The sequence below is a fragment of the Acinonyx jubatus genome, chromosome C1 (genome assembly GCF_027475565.1).
Source record: "Acinonyx jubatus isolate Ajub_Pintada_27869175 chromosome C1, VMU_Ajub_asm_v1.0, whole genome shotgun sequence".
NCBI classification, from domain to species: domain Eukaryota; kingdom Metazoa; phylum Chordata; class Mammalia; order Carnivora; family Felidae; genus Acinonyx; species Acinonyx jubatus.
The window spans coordinates 34,543,433-34,559,630 of record NC_069381.1 but is presented as its reverse complement, the minus strand read 5'-3'; the positions used below and the strand labels follow the sequence as shown (position 1 = coordinate 34,559,630).

The 16,198-nt window shown below is 38.3% G+C and overlaps 1 protein-coding gene across 4 annotated transcripts in view; it reads right to left on the bottom strand.

Annotated features, from left to right (window-relative positions):
* The window catches only part of RNF220 (ring finger protein 220), a 223,104-nt gene that overhangs the window by 145,203 nt on the left and 61,703 nt on the right, over positions 1–16,198 (bottom strand). The gene's annotated exons all lie outside the window — the stretch shown is intronic.

Sequence of the window (16,198 nt, the reverse complement as noted above, 5' to 3'; positions counted from 1 at the left end):
CTGAGCCACCCAGGCACCCCAATTTATTCATCTTATAACTGGATGTTTGCGCCTTTTGACCAATATCTCTCCATTTCCCCTACCTAGCAGCCCCTGGAAACCACAATTCTACTGTCTTGTTTCTGAGTTTTGCTTTTTAATTATTTTTATTTTTATTTCTGTTTAAGTCACCTCTACCCACAACGTGGGGCTTGAACTCATGACCCCAAGATCAAGAGTCGCATACTCTACTGACTGAACAGCCAGGCTTCCCTGAGTTTGGCTTTTTAGATTCCACATATAAATGATATCATACAGTATTTATCTTTCTCTGTCTGACTTATTTCACTTAGCATCATGCTCTCAAAGTCCATCCATGTTATTGCAAATGACAGGATTTCCTTCCTTTTTTATGGTTGAATACTATTGCATTGTATACATATTCAGCACATTTTGTTTATCCATTCATCTGTTGATGGACAGGTTGTTTCTATGTCTTGGCTATTATGAACAATGCTGTAATAAACATGAGAGTGCAGATATCTCTTTGAGATCCTGATTTCATTTCCTTTGGCTATATACCCCAAAGTGGAATTGCTGGATCATATGGCAGTTGTATTTTTAATTTTTTGAGGAACCTCCAAACTGTTTTCTATAGTAGCTGTACCAATTCACATTCTCACCAACAGTGCCAAAGGGTTCGTTTTTCTCTACATCCTCACCAACACTTGTTATCTCCTGTCTTTTTGATGATAGTCATTCTAATAGGTGTGAGATGATATCTCATTGTGGTTTTAATTTGCATTTCCCTGATGATTAGTAATGTTGAGTACATTTCATGAACTTATGGGACATTTCTATGTTTTCTTTGGAAAAATGTTCAGATTCTGCTCAACTGAAAAACAATTTTTTAATGTTTATTTATTTTTGAGAGAGAGAGAGAGAGACAGAATGTGAGTGGGGGAGGGGGAAAGAGAGAGGGAATCTGAAAAAGAGAATCTAAAGCAGGCTCCAGGTTCCAAGCTGTCAGGACAGAGCTGGACAGGGGCTCAAACCCATGAGCAGCAAGATCATGACCTGAACCAAAGTCAGATACTTAACCTACTGAACTACTCAGGCGCTCCTCCTCTGTTCAATTTTTAATCAGACTTTTTTTTGGCTATTAAGTTGTAAGAGTTCTTTATATATTTTGGATGTTAACCCCTTAACAATATATGATTTGCAAATATATTCTCCTATTCAGTATGTTGTCTTTTCATTTTGTTGATTGTTTCTTTTGCTGTGCAGTAACTTTTAGTTTGATGTAGTCCTACTTACTTATTTTTGCTTTTGTTGCTTGTGTTTTTGGTGTCATACCTAAAAAATTGTTGTCAAGACCAATGTCAAGCAGTCTTTTTCTTTTTTTAAAATTTATTTACTTATTTTGAGAGAGACAGAGACAGCACAAGTGGAGGGAGAGGTAGAAAGAGAGGGAGAGAGAGAGAATCCCAAGTAGGCTCTGTGCTGCCAGTGCAGAGCCCAATATGGGGTTCAACCCACAAAGTCACGAGATCATGACCTGAGCCAAAACCAAGAGTCAGATGCTTAGCAGACTGAGCCACCCAGGTGCCCCTGAAGGAGCTTTTTCTGTTTTCTCCCTGGAGTTTTATGGTTTCAGATCTTATATTTAAGTCTTTAATCCATTTATAGTTAAAATTTGTGAGTGGTGTTAAGATAAGCGTTCATCTTTTTTTTTTTTTTGCGTGTGATTCTCCAGTTTCCCCACCACTGTTTATTTAAGAGACTTTCTCCATTGAGGATTCTGAGCTCCCTTGTCAAATATTAGTTGACTGTATATGTGAGGGTTTATTTCTGGGCTCTCAGTTCTGTTTCATTGCTCTGTGTGTCTATTTTCATACCAGTACCATACAGTTTGGATTGTTATAGCTTTGTAGATAGTTTGAAATCAGGAAGTGTGATACCTCCAGCTCTGTTCTTTCTCAAGATTGCTTTGACTATTCAGTGTCTTTGGTGGTTTAATACAAATTTTATGATTATTTGTTCTATTTCTCTGAAAAATGTCATTGGAATTTTGATGAGGATTGCACTGAATGTCTAGGTGGCTTTGTGTAGTATGGACATTCTAACATATTAATTCTTATGATCCATAAACATGGGATATCTTTCCATTTATTTGTGTCTTCTTCAATTTCTTTCATCAAAGTCTTAGAGTTCTCAGTGTACAGCTCTTTCACCTCCTTGATTAAAGTTATTCTTAAGTATTTTATTGTTTTTGATGCTATTGTGAATGGAATTATTTTATTTCTTTTTCATATATTTCATTATGAGTGTATAGAAACACAAATGATTTCTGTATGTTGATTTTGTATCTTATAACCTTACTGAATTTTTTGATTTGTTCAATTTTTTTTTTTTTTTTGGTGGAGTCTTCAGGATTTTCTCTAAGATCATATCATCTGCAAACAGACAATTTTATTCTTCCTTTCTGAGTTGGATGTTTTTTATTTCTTTTTCTTGCCTGAATGTTCTAGCTAAGACTTTCAGTATGATGTTGAATAGAGGGGTGAGGGTGGGCACCCTGTCTCATTCCTGATCTTAGAGAAGCTTTGAATCTTTCACCATTGAGTATGATGTTAGCTGTGAGCTTGTCATATGGCCTTTATTATGTTGAGGTATATTTCTGTTATACTCAATTTGTTGACAATTTTTATCATTAAAGAATACTGTATGTTGTCAAATGCTTTTCTGAATCAATTGAGATGATTATATGATTTTTAATCTATTAATATAGTTATCAGATTTATTGATTTGCATATGTTGAACCATCCTCATATCCCAGGGATAAATTCCACTTGATCATGGTGTATCATCCTTTTTTCAAATGTGCTGTTGAATTCAGTTTGCGAATATTTTGTTGAGAATTTTTGCATCTATATTCATCAAGGATATTGGCTTATAGTTTTCTTTTCTTATAGTATCCTTATCTGGCTTTGGCATCAAGGTAGTGCTGACTTTGTGAAATGAGTTTGAGAGTGTTTCTCCTCTTTGAGTTTTTGGAAGGAGTTTGAGAAAGACTGGTATTAATGTTTCTTTAAATGTTTGGTACTTCATGTACCAGCCATTTTTTGGCTGAATACTATTTCACTGTGTGGATAAATCACATTTTGTTTATCCATTAATCACTTGATGAATATTTGGGTTGTTTCCACCTTTTGGCTACTATGAATAATGCTTCTATGAACATTTGTGTACACATTTTTGTGTGGACATATGTTTTCAGTTCTTTGGGGTATACATTTAGGAGTTAGAATTGCTGGGTCAAATGGTAACTCTATGTTTAACTTTTTGGGGAACTGCCAGACTGTTTTCCAAAGTGGTTGCACCATTTTACATTCCCCTGCATGGGGGCCAGGATAATCTTCTCTGTATTGCTCCGATTTTAGAATATGTGCTGCCAAAGTGAGCACGTTTTACATTCCCAACAGGAGTTTATAAATGTTCTAATTCTCCACATCCTCACCAACACTTGTTATCTGACTTTTTGATTATAGCCACCCTACTGGATGTAAAGTAGAATCTCACTGTGGTTTCGATTTGCATTTCCCTGATAACTAATGATATTGAGCATCTTTTCATGTGTTTATTGAGTTTTCATATATCTTTAGAGAAATAGCTATTCAAATCCTTTGTCCATTTTAATATTGAGTTATTCTTTTTATTATTGAGTTTACTTCTTTCTTTCCAATCTGGATGCCTTTTATTTCATTTTCTTGCCCAATTCCTCTCGCTAGACTCTTGAGTACAATGTTGAACATAAGTAGTGAGACTAGACTTCTTGTCTTGTTCTTGATACTCCCAATCTTTCATCTTTGAGGAAGTTCCCTTCTATTCCTAGTTTGTTGAGTGTTTTTATAGTGAAGTGCTGATGAATTTGTCAAATACTTTTTTTTTTTTGCATCTATTGAGATGATTGTATGGCTTCTGTCCTCTATTAATATGGTGTATTACATTGATTTATTTCAAATGTTAAACCAACTTTGCATTCCTGTTTGAGTATGGTGCATAATCGTTTTTAGATGTTGCTGGATTTTGCTTATTATAATTTTATTGGGGATTTTTGCACATATGTTCATAAGGGATCTGTAGTTTTATTTTCTGGTGGTACATTTGCCTGGTTTTGGTATTACAGTAATATTATCTTCACAGAATGACTTGGAAAGGGTTCCCTCCTCTTCTATGTTTTGGAAGAGTTTGTGAAGGATTGGTATTAATTGTTCTTTAAGTTTGGTAGAATTCACCAGTCAAGCCATCTGGATTTGGGCTTTTCTTTGTGGGAAGTTTTAAAATTACTACTTCAATTTTTTTCCTTGTTATAAGTCTACTCAGAATTTCTTTCTTTTTGAGTCACTTTTGGTAGTTCGTACTTTTCCAGAAACTTGTCTATTTTATCTAAGTTATCTATCTTTTTTGTCATACAGTTATTTACTGTATTCCCTCATAAAGCTTTTTTATTTCTGCAAGGCTGGTAGGGATGTCTCTCTTTCATTCCTAGATTTTGGTAACTTGAATATTCTCTATTTTTTTCTTATTCAGTCTAGCTAAAGGTTTGTTCATTTGTTGATCTTTCCAAAGAATCAATTTTTGGTTTTATTGATATTCTCCTTTGTTTTTTATTCCATATTTCATTTATTTTATTCTCTAATATTTATTATTTCCTTCTTTCTGTTTCCTTTGGGTTTAGTTTGCTTTCTTTTTTCTTGTTTAAGTTGAAAGGTTAGGATATCAATCTGAGATATTTCTTCTTTTTAAAATAGAGGTGTTTAAAGCTATAAATTTTCCTCTGAGCACTGCTTTAGCTGCATCTCTTAAGTTTTGGTGTGCTGTGTTTTCATTTTCATTCATCTCAATTTCTAATCTCCCTTTTGATTTCTTCTTTGATACCTCATTATTTATCTTTAACTGTCCCTAGGAAACATACTCAGTATCTCCCTTTCTAGTTGATATTACACTTTGTTGCCCAAATAGTCTCATGAAGAACAATCTAGTTTAATACACATTTGTTGCATACCTACTATGTTCAAGCTCAGGTTTGGGAATATAAAAATGTTTAAGACAGTTTCTGAACTGAAGTAATTCACAGTACAGTGGGAGAGATGATCCTGAAACAGACAATTGTAGGTTGATAAATTCAATGACAGACTTACTTTCAAAGTACAAAAGAACATAGAAAAGAAAGTCATTAGCTCTTTTTAGCAAAGTAAGTCTTACAATAGAGATAATTACTGAGCAGGGTTTTTTAAGGACATATAGTAACTCATTAGTTAGGCAAAATTATGAAAGACCATTTCCCAGGATGTGGAAACAGTAAGTGTAGACTTAGAGTTTCACAACTCTAAATATGGCATTCAAGACCATCCTTTCCCCCATCCTCAGTCTATGAGATTCTGGTGAAGCACATTCTTACCCTTCACTCCACGATGATGGGTATGAACAGGCATAAGATAATCAGAGCATTATGTTGCCCTGGCCAAGGTGATTGGTTCAAGATGGCACAAGTCAAAGCTAAAAGCAGGCACTGGGACTTCAACTGGGATTTTGAGAAAAATGATTTGCCTTTCCATGCTGGAAAATGCCTAATGAATAGCTAAAAACCCAAGTTATCCTCATGTAGTTGAAACTAGGGAGATGGATGAGAGCCAATGGGGAGTGTCTGGCACATGACTCAAAAAACATTCATTGAACAAACGAAAGAATGAACAATGTGTAGAACAGAATTCTGAGGAGTACCAGGAATCCCAGCTGAAAGCCATCTCACCTTCCTCTGAATTCCCACAACTTCTCAGAATTGTTCTTATGGTTTACCATGTTTGTTTCATAGTATAGGTATCTATAAATCTGCATTATCTGTTCTCTTAGTATCTAATGTTTTTCTGATCCTAACTACTTAAGATATCTATCTATCTGTCTGTCTATCTATCTATCTATCTATCTATCTGATTTTATATTATCTGGCCATTGACTACCCCTTCAGCATCAACTTTTATCACTTCAGCAATATTTTAAAACTTTAAAGTGTCATGCACACTTGTTTCTGTCCTCATATTGTAACCCCCTTTCCAGAATACTTCAGCTCAATTCAACGAGCACTTTTTGAGAATTAACCAAGTGCCCACCACTTACAAAGTGAGAACTGTTAGTGGAGGTTAATATCAACTTAATAGTGATCATGAGCACTTTTAAATGAAATACAATAGAATAGAGTAAGATAATGTTGTAGAGTGCATCACATAAAGGATAGTACTATCTTTGTGAAATTTTTGTTTCAGTTGGTGAGTGTGTGTACTGAGTTGCACTGTAAAACATTTTTTTAATGTAAATCATAGTGTGCAAAGTTTGAAGGCCACTACTCTAAGAAACCCATATTACAAGGTGAGCAGGTCTTTGGTTTATTATTCAAACAACTAAGAACGCCCATGAACTTCTCTCCCTGTATCTCTAGCCCAGATTTTGAGACTTTGTCCCCAAGCCCAAACTCTGAAGAAGGATCACAAATCAGGTTAGAGTCCTTAATTCTGTTGCAGCAACAACATTATAAAACAAAACAGAACAAAACTATCCTTTCATACATATCTAACATACAACCTGGCTCATAGCAGTTTGCTGCTGTTAGTTGTGTTACTACTTATAATAATAGTTAGCACTTATTTGGCACCTGGTGTTTGTCAGGCATCTAAGCTCTTTACATGTATTATCATATCTACTCCTTATAATTACCCTAGAGATAGGTAATATTATTGCCAATTTCATTTTGTAGACTGGGAAGATTGAGGCACAGATGTATTAACTCAACTTTCCCAAGGCCACGTAGCTAGAAGTGGTGGAGCTAAAGTTTGGACCTGTGTAGTCTAGAGTTCCAGCCCATGCTGTTAACCATAAGATCTATGGCTTCTCGAGTGGGCTTCACTGTTGGACAGACACATGCATGTCTCAAGGAACAACTCTTCTGGGACGGGCTTCAGTAGCTATTTCCTGAAGAATATTTTCTATCCTGTAGCTCCTCTTTCCTGACCATCCATTTTGATAAAGAATAGCCTAATTTATTTGGCCCTGGGTCTGAAGTTCAGTGTTAATCTGCAGGTTGGTTTAGACTCTCACTAGTTCCCTTGTACAGAGAGAAAAGAAGGAAAATGAGGCCAAAAATGCATTTCCATTTTTAAAGTTATTTTTAAAAAGCAAGATGATGGGGGAAGACAGCATATATCTGTCTCTTGAAAGGAACGAGCCTCTGTCTCTTGCCCGTGGTTTTCTCTGACTTTGAAGCTCTGCTTCCTGCTGGAGCCTCCGAGCTCTCTCTGCTCTGGGCGCTCTCACAGCCCACGTGCTCCTGTTGAAGGTGATGAGGACAAAATTGGGCCAGGTCACCAAAAAGACCCCTATCCTTTGTTCTCAGTGAATGCTCTCTTTTTCTGAAAATCCTCAGCTTTATTTAAGAAAGGGAAAGGGCAGACCCTATTTCATTAGAAGAAAGGAAGAGGTTCTGGGAGACTGTTCCTTCCCCAAGTATTCGGTGAGTTGCTAAATAACAGGGAGAAGAGTCAGAGAAAGGACAAAAAAATAAAAAAAATAAAAATAAATAAAAAATAAAATGACACAGCACAGCTCTGAGTCTCTCTCCTATCAGGTTTTACAGAGGGGCAATAGATTTTCTTCATTGCCAGTCCTGACTTATCACAGCCTTGTTTTTAATGAGGTATAATAAGGGGAACATTTTGTAACAACACGGTTCCCCTATTTTATCCCGCAAACAGCTGTGTCATGCTTGTGGCTGGAAGAATGAATCATATCTCTGCCTGCATATGCTAACTCCCATGTAATTACCCCAGCATCTTAAATAAAGCAGGTCCTAAACCTGTCGCTCACATTACAAGCAAACGGTGCAGACCTCGTAACTGGGGCCTCTATCATTACAATTAATTTATCACAGAAGCAACTGAGATTAGAGGCTAGAATTAAAACCCAGAGCATGGAGAGTCACCGTAGTGACACTGAAAAACAGGCTCTTGAGAGGCGGCTGGCTCCAACGGCTGCCTGACTAATGCCTTTCCTGGGGAAAAGCAGCCTTAGTTGGATTTTGTTTTCTTTACATTTTTCCCACTCCAATATTTTACTAAAGTGATTTCACTGCCTCTCTTGATTCAGAATGATGTTGGAAAAATTCTACCTGATACTTAACCAGAACTCTGAGCAGGAGTCACCATTTTCTCATTCTTAAGCGACCACTGTCTCTCCATATGGACAATCCCTTGAGACCTCCCATTTGTTTTTGTTATTAGAAAGGAATTTCTCATGACATCAGTTTGTTTCCTTTCAGGGGGCAGGAGATTGGGGGAAGGGGGAAAGGAGTCCAGAGCATTTGCTTCAAATACAAAATGCTGTCTTCATCTTCAGAGGCTATGGTTCTCAACCAGGGTCCCTCATCTGAACCTTGGGGACAGAAAAATTACTTGAGTAATTCTTTTCTTAGTTCTCCCAAGAATGGTACAATTAGTGCATCTAAACAGTATATTCTAAATGCGTATGAGAGAAGTTAATTGGGTTGAAGGGATGGCTTAGGGCATTTGTGCTTACCCTGACTGAAAAGGCTTACAGACAGACTCAGTTACAGCATTACTCAGAGAGCCCACCAGAGAACCCTCTTCCAGGCCACATGAGTCAGCCGCCATCCCATTCAAAGCAGGTCTCACTCATCCCCTCATGCAGAGATCCTTTTATTAATACAGTGGATAGTACCTCTGCCTGCCATCCCATCTAAAACCTGAACTAGAATATTCTTGGTCTCTAGACATGGACACTGGGGTATTCTGTTGCTGCTTCACTGTCAACATCATTACCAGAGCTCAGCAGTCTACTCTCTCTGTCAGTTCTACCTATTGTGTGGCAGAGTCTACTGTGTGCCCACTGAAACCCGTTTCTTCTTCCTGGGCACACAGCTAGATGGCCTTTGCTAGCTTCCCTTGCAGTTAGAGATGTCTGAATACCAGTCATTGGGTTGTAGGCGAAGGTAGCATATGCTATGCTATTTCCCTGGACCAATAAAGATCTCCTACTTGATCCTTTATGCTTTCTTTTCTCATACAGCAGCTAGAAGATCCAGCAGAGGATTCTGAACTCTAGGGGTTGACAAACCTCAATTCCAAAATCACCATTATGAAGCTGCCTTCTGAACAGGGTTTGCTTGGTGTAGTAATTACCTTATCCTGACTAATAAACTCTGAAAGTGAGATGACCAAGCCCCTTCCTCAGACAGCATGTGAAGGATGGGTAAGAAAGGGGAATATGGAGTCCAAGGCTGGGAAAACAGATTTTAAAGATAGTTCAGTGCTTGGATAGGATACATGTTTTAGGAGAACAGAGGCCAGCTATGGGCACAGACTCTTGACCTGAAAAAGGGAATTCACAGCTTTGGGGGTTTCTTGGTCTCTCACATACCTGACAATTTCATTCTGATGAGGCTTTGGAAGGCTCAAGGGAAAAAAGGTAATGAGAGGAAGTCTGAAAATCTGATTCAAACAGAATAATAAACATGTATATGAAAGCAAACTAAAAATCATAATCTTAAATCAGATCAAGCTGCATCACTGCTTACACTACACCTTTTGGTCCTCTCTGGATCTGGTTCCTTGTCTATTGCTGGTTCTCACAGCTCCTTGGACATATCTTCATCAAACACTTTCTCAAAGTAATCTGCTTGTCCACAAGCTTGGTAGCTTTTCAAGGTCAGAAGACCCTCATTTCCCTCTACACCCCTTTAGCCAGCACAAAGCCTGCAACCCAGGACCAGCTCAATATCTGCTGAACGAATGGGTACAAAACATTGCACCCAATGTGATGAGTATATTTTCTGATACAGGCATGGCACTCCTCCCTCTCCTTTACTCTACACATGGAGGTGTTTTCTAACGTAGTGCTGTGACACTGGAGATAGTTCCTCCCCCATACTTCCTTTCAGCTTTCTTTCTGATGGAGAGCAAGTATCTGCAAGCTGGGCTGTGGCATTGAGCAGCGTGGAGCAGAGCTAACTGGCCCACAAGGAGATGGAACTCATCTACTTCAAAGGTGTATGTTAGTGAACACTGTGGTTGAATTAGCCACAGGCTATGCCAACGGCTAGCAATGTGAAATGTGAAGAATCCCATTTCAGATCCCCTAGTACTCAAGTACCTCATGGCCACCAGAAAAGATCTCCTTTTCTTCCTACAGAAAGACTGTAGGCTCCATATAAGCTAGTCATTACACACTGAGAGAAGGAATACAAAAATGCTTTGAAAAAATATGCAGTGTATAAAAGGGGAACACATCAGGATAAGCATGAGTCTTATCTCCCTCCTTCCTTCAAATGTCTTTACTGCGGCCCTCTCTCCCTCCTCCACCCTCCTCATGCCACCCACTTGAGAAGGGAGACTGCAGAGATCTTGTCTAGACCAGCTCTGGTCTGGCTTGGTTTTATCTCATTTAAAAAATATTATCCTTTTATGGAAAAATGATTTGATTCAGTTTGGAATAGAAGAGTGTGGGTTCAGAGTCAGATTGATTGGGTTCAAGTCTAGTTCTGCCACTTATTACATGGAGAAATCTTAGGAAAACTACTTAACCTCTTTAAACCTCTGTTTTCTTGTCTGTAAAATGGGGGTGAAAAAAACTCAAGTTCACAGGACTTTGTATTGCATGCAAAACATTTGGCACAATGCCTGACAAATAACAGGCATCCAGGACATGTTAGCTATCATTGTTTTGGCTTCCGATCTCTGGAGTAGCACCCGTTTTCCCGATGAGAACAAAAATCCTCTTTCTATTAAAGTCTAGTCCTTTACATGTGCTTCTTGCTTTTTAAAAACCATGTCATTAATCATCATCTATTTTTCTTACATTATCAGTCTTTTTCTTTGTCTGAATCATTTCCATCAGCAGCCACATATGTACTAGTCTCCTCTACTAAAAAAAAATCCCTCACTTAACCTCACATCTCTGTGCTTGCCATCATATTTTCATGCTCTTCTTTATAGCCAAACATCCCCAGTGTTGTCTACATATGTTGTGTACCTTTTCTCACCTCTCATTAACTCTTCAATTCATGACAATTTGAATTTGCCCTGTCACTCCACTGAAATGGCTCTCAAGGCTACCAATCACCCTCCGTATTGCCAAATCCTGCAGACACATCCCTTTACTTGATCACTCAGTAGCACCTAACATAGCTCCCCATTTACTCTTTTCCTAAAACACTTCCCCTTCTGTTCTTGGTTTTACCATCCTTTTCAGACTCCTTTCTTCTTCTCTTTCTCCTTCTACTACTACTACTACTACTACTACTACTACTAAATCTTTAAATGTTATTCTCAGGGGGTTGGATCTGTGCCCTTTTATTTTCTTTTAACATGATTTGCCTTGGTGATTTCATCTTTTCCAATCACTTTAAATATTGAGATGATGTTCTAACAAAACAACAAAACATCTGCAATATGGGACACTGGCTTTGGAACTAGACAGAGCTGCAAGGAAGTGGATATAAAAGACCAGAATAGTAGCAACTTGTATTATATAGAGGTAAACATTTGGCTCAACAATAATAATCTGGAAGACAGGAAATGTATCTAATGAACTAGTCCAGTTGGAGGAGACCTTCTGGCAAAATATTGAGATCATGAGCTGGTTCCTTTTAGCTGCCTTTGATAAGGCACTAACAAGAAAGAGGTAACTTAGAAAAGAACTGGCTAGTCTGGAAGCATAGCTCAGTGGAAATATAAAGAACTCAAACCTTCATGAGTTGAAACATAAAACATTCTAAATTCCAGCCTCTCCAGTAAAAGATTTTCAAATTCAGATCCATCCTGGGGCTAAAGATCAAATTCAGGATGCTGCCAGAAGAGATCATTTCAAGGTGAAGTCAAAATCAAGGGTCTTCAGTAAGCTCTGAGGGCTATAAGGTAGCATCTAGTAGGTTCTTTCAGCTGGGAAAAAAAGCTCTTAGAAAGCTTATGGGTGTGGTTCTCCAGCAGCATGGCATGCCCAGACTGCCAGTAATTAAGTCTGTATAGATCATGTCTTGCAAAAATTTGAGGTGTAGCTTGTGGCACATAGAGTAGACCAGTATCAAATACATAGAAAACCCATAACGTTTGTGAAAGAGTTGTATTGGCAAAAGCACTGCCAGCTCCAACCGAAAAAGACTGACAGTGTTCAAGATGTAAAAAGATCTCTGAGTCCCCAAATTTCTACAGGCAGGCAGTAGACAGAAAAAGTTGCTCAGCTACCAAAAAGGCATTATTATTTAATGTCTTCTTTAGAAGCATCCCAGGCTGATGGGAAAGGAAGGACTTCTAGAGGATGAGAACAAAGAGCCATAGAGAACAATGGATTGGAGATCCACTCCCAGAAAACAGAACCAAGGACTAACCAAAGAATTCCCAACTACCAGGATGGTGGGACCTGCCAATACTTGCCTAGTAGAATTTCAGAATTTATATGGATTGTGGTTTCTATATGCATCTAATTCTTCCCTTTTTTTGAATGCAGTAGTTTATTGCTGTTATCTTGTACCTATTCCACCACTGTATATTAAGTGGTGGCAGTGGGAGGGGAGATAACGGTTTAACTTTTTTTTTAGTTTTTTAAACATTTACTTATTGTTGAGAGACAGAGAGAGACAGAGCACGAGCAGGGGAGGGACACAGAGAGAGGGAGACACAGAATCTGAAGCAGGCTCCAGGCTCTGAGCTGTCAGCACAGAGCCTGATGTGGGGCTCGAACTCACTAGCCATGAGATCATGACCTGAGCCTAAGTCAGAAGCTTAACTGACTGAGCCTGCCAGGCACCCCTGGTTTATTTTTTTTATTTTGGTTTTTAGATCTCCAGATCAAGAGAAATCATATTTAGTCCTGACATAGAGATGATATGATCTTGGGAGTTTACCACCAGGTGCCATGATTTAGATAAAATTTGGGGGAGACTTGGGATTGTAGGTGAGTGTATTTTGTAGGTGAGAGGAAGTGAACTCATGAACAACAGGTAGACTGTGCTAGATGAGATTATCATCCAAGAATGTTTACTCCCCTGCTACCTCCATGGAGAACTTTTGGCTTTTGGCTTAATTATGTGATTGTTTTGGCTAATAATACATGGAATCAGATATGTCTCAAGCATGGGTTGAAATGTACTTATGTGGTTGGCCCTCTTGAAGAGAAATCCTCCCGTGGTAGCTGCTACTCTTCAGCCCAAGCTGCAGAATGAATATCAAGGGATCAGACTAGAGCTCAACCCACTTTCAAGGAGCAAAGATGTCTGGCCACGCTGAAGCTAGATTAGCTGATTTATAGATGCACAAGAAGTAAGTGCTACTGTTGTATGCAACTGAGATTTTTGTGGTTGCTTGTTACATAGCAATTGCTAACTGCTTCTTTCTCAGTCTTCAAATGCAATGAGCACTTTCCTGCTTCAAGACTATTGAAATAACCTGTTCTTTCTTTTTGAACATGCCCTTGCTCATTGAAGGCCTTCACTTCAGGTCTTTATAGACCTGAAGCATTTCTTCAGAAATTACCCAATTATTCTATATTATTGTGCCATTTATTTCGTAGCATTCATCCCCATGTGTAATAATAAATACTTAGGTTTGTTTGCTTTCCCCACTGGACTATAGGCCTTGTAAGGGGAAGGACCATATCCACTTATTCATTAATGCATTTTCAAAGTCTAGGATTAATACTAGTGCATAATAGGCTTACCAGTAAATATTTGCTGAATAAAGGGAACTTTTATTTTTTTATTTTTTAAAATGTTTATTTCTTTTTGAGAGAGAGGGAGTGAGAGAATGCAAGCAGGGGAGGGGAAGAAAGTGAAGGAGACAGAGGATCTGAAGTAGGCTCTGCACTGACAACAGAGAGCCTGAGGTGGGGCTCAAACTCACAAACCATGAGATGATGACCTGAGCCAAAGCTGGATGCTTAACTGACTGAGCCACCCAGGCGCTCTGAATAAAGGAATTTTTAAAGTGAGGGAATGAACCTAAAGTGGGAAACACTTGGAATGTTCTTTGGGCTACTCAGAAGACAGATTTAGAAAGTGTAATTCAATTTATTTCCATTCTTCTTCATATTTTTAAGAGTAATTGCTTTTTCCCCTTCTTAATGAGCTATACTTCCCAAGGAATTAGGTTGTCTTTTTGGTAACCAAACCAACAAACCCAGCTAAAATACATAACTAATGGGCTCCTTCTTTACACTATACCTGATTGCTTTAGGACAAATATTAGGACTTGGGGGTCAAAGAGGCAGATCAGGCCATCTGCTGTTCTGCCAAAGTCAGAGTAAATTTTTTCACCAAGCTTGGTTGGTGTATTCCACCCACTCTAAAAACATAAGTATACCCACAAAAAACACATGCAGACACACAGAGCTTGGTTCAAGACTATGGTAGAAACCTGAAGTCCAAAGATATCTTCTACCTTCAGCCTGATGACTTCAAGCCCATAGCCTGGCAACTCTAACATATACTTTCCCCAAGCTACCAATAGCTTCCTCCCTGTAGCATTTGCTGTCCCTGCTGCAAGGTCCCAATGTCAGTCTCAACAACGTTTCTGAAGCCATAGACCACATAGTGTGGAGAAACACAGGGGTTCCAGAGCATGAAGACCCTCCTATAAGGGAGGGGTAGAAATTAAAAACAGGGCCTGGATCCTGGTACAAGCTAGACGAATTGTTTCTGGGAGTCTGGCTTTCTAGCTTTTCTAACCCCACCTCTCCAAGTCAAGGATTTTGACTTTTTTTTTTATAGTTTATTTATTTTTGAGAGACAGAGAGCAAGCTGGGGAGAAGCAGAGAGAGAGGGAGACACAGAATCTGAAGCAGGCTCCAGGCTCTGAGCTGTCAGCACAGAGCCCCACACGGGACTTGAACCCATGAGCGGTGAGATCATGACCTGAGCCAAAGTAGGACACTTAACCGACTGAGCCGCCCAGGTGCCCAACCTTTTTTTTTTTTTTTTTTTTTGAAGTAAGCTCTATGCCCAATGTGGGGCTTGAACTCACAACCCTGAGATCTAGAGTCATATGTTCTACTGACTGAACCAGCCAGGTGCTCCAAGATCTTTGACTTTAATCTCTATACTTTTCTACTTTCTTTTCCTTCTTCAAGGCACTAACATTTTATTAAATATTGTATGAGGTATATGATATGAAAATATCTTATATGATATGAAGATATGACATAAGGACATGAAATTATGAATGCATATGAACATTATATTTATTATTTATAATAATAAAACAAACATGTGAGCCATCTTCCAAACTTAAGAAATAGAACATAATTGCTAATAGTTATGTGCTCCTTCTTGATCCCATCTCCCTACCTCCCTCAACCTTCCCCAAACTTTTTCTCCCCTCAGTCCATACTCACACTGTGTGTATTCTTTTGCAACTGGCTTTTTGTCCTTTCAATATTATATTTCTAAGAGTTCCTTGCGTTGATTCATATGATTATAGCGTTTTCATTTTCACCTGTATAATATTCAGCTATATGCATATACCACAATCTGTTAATCCATTCTCCTGTTAATGGACATAGAGGTTATTTACAGGCTTTGTTTTGTTGCTATTATGAACAATTCTGCCACGAACGTTCTTTGATACACATCTCTTGGGGTATATGAACAAGAGTTTCTCTAGGGATTATACCAAAGAATGGAAGTGCTAAGGCATATGATATATACATGTTCAGCTCTACAAGAATGTAAGCTACAATGCATAGGGTCTGTGTTTTTTGTCTATTTTGTTTATTGTCATGTCCCTAAAGTCTACAACAGTGCTTGGCACAGAGCAGGTGACTCAATAGTTATTGAATGAATAAATGAAGATAATGCTATGTTTTCCCAAGTGTTGATACCAGTTGATATTCCCAGCAGCCTATGAAGTGCTGGGAACATTTATTATTATTATTATTATTATTATCATTATTTATTAATGTTTTGATCAAACACAAACACCTCTTTCCTTGTCCATTTGCTCATGTATTCCACATTAGACTTTTCATTTTCTTCTTCTTGGCTCTATAGCTAACAGACCTCGAATGGTCACCCTCTCTGTGTGAACTAGCACAAGTTGAACTATTCTAAGCCTCAGTTTCCTCACTTATAAAATGGGGATAGCAATGCCTTTCTCTGCAA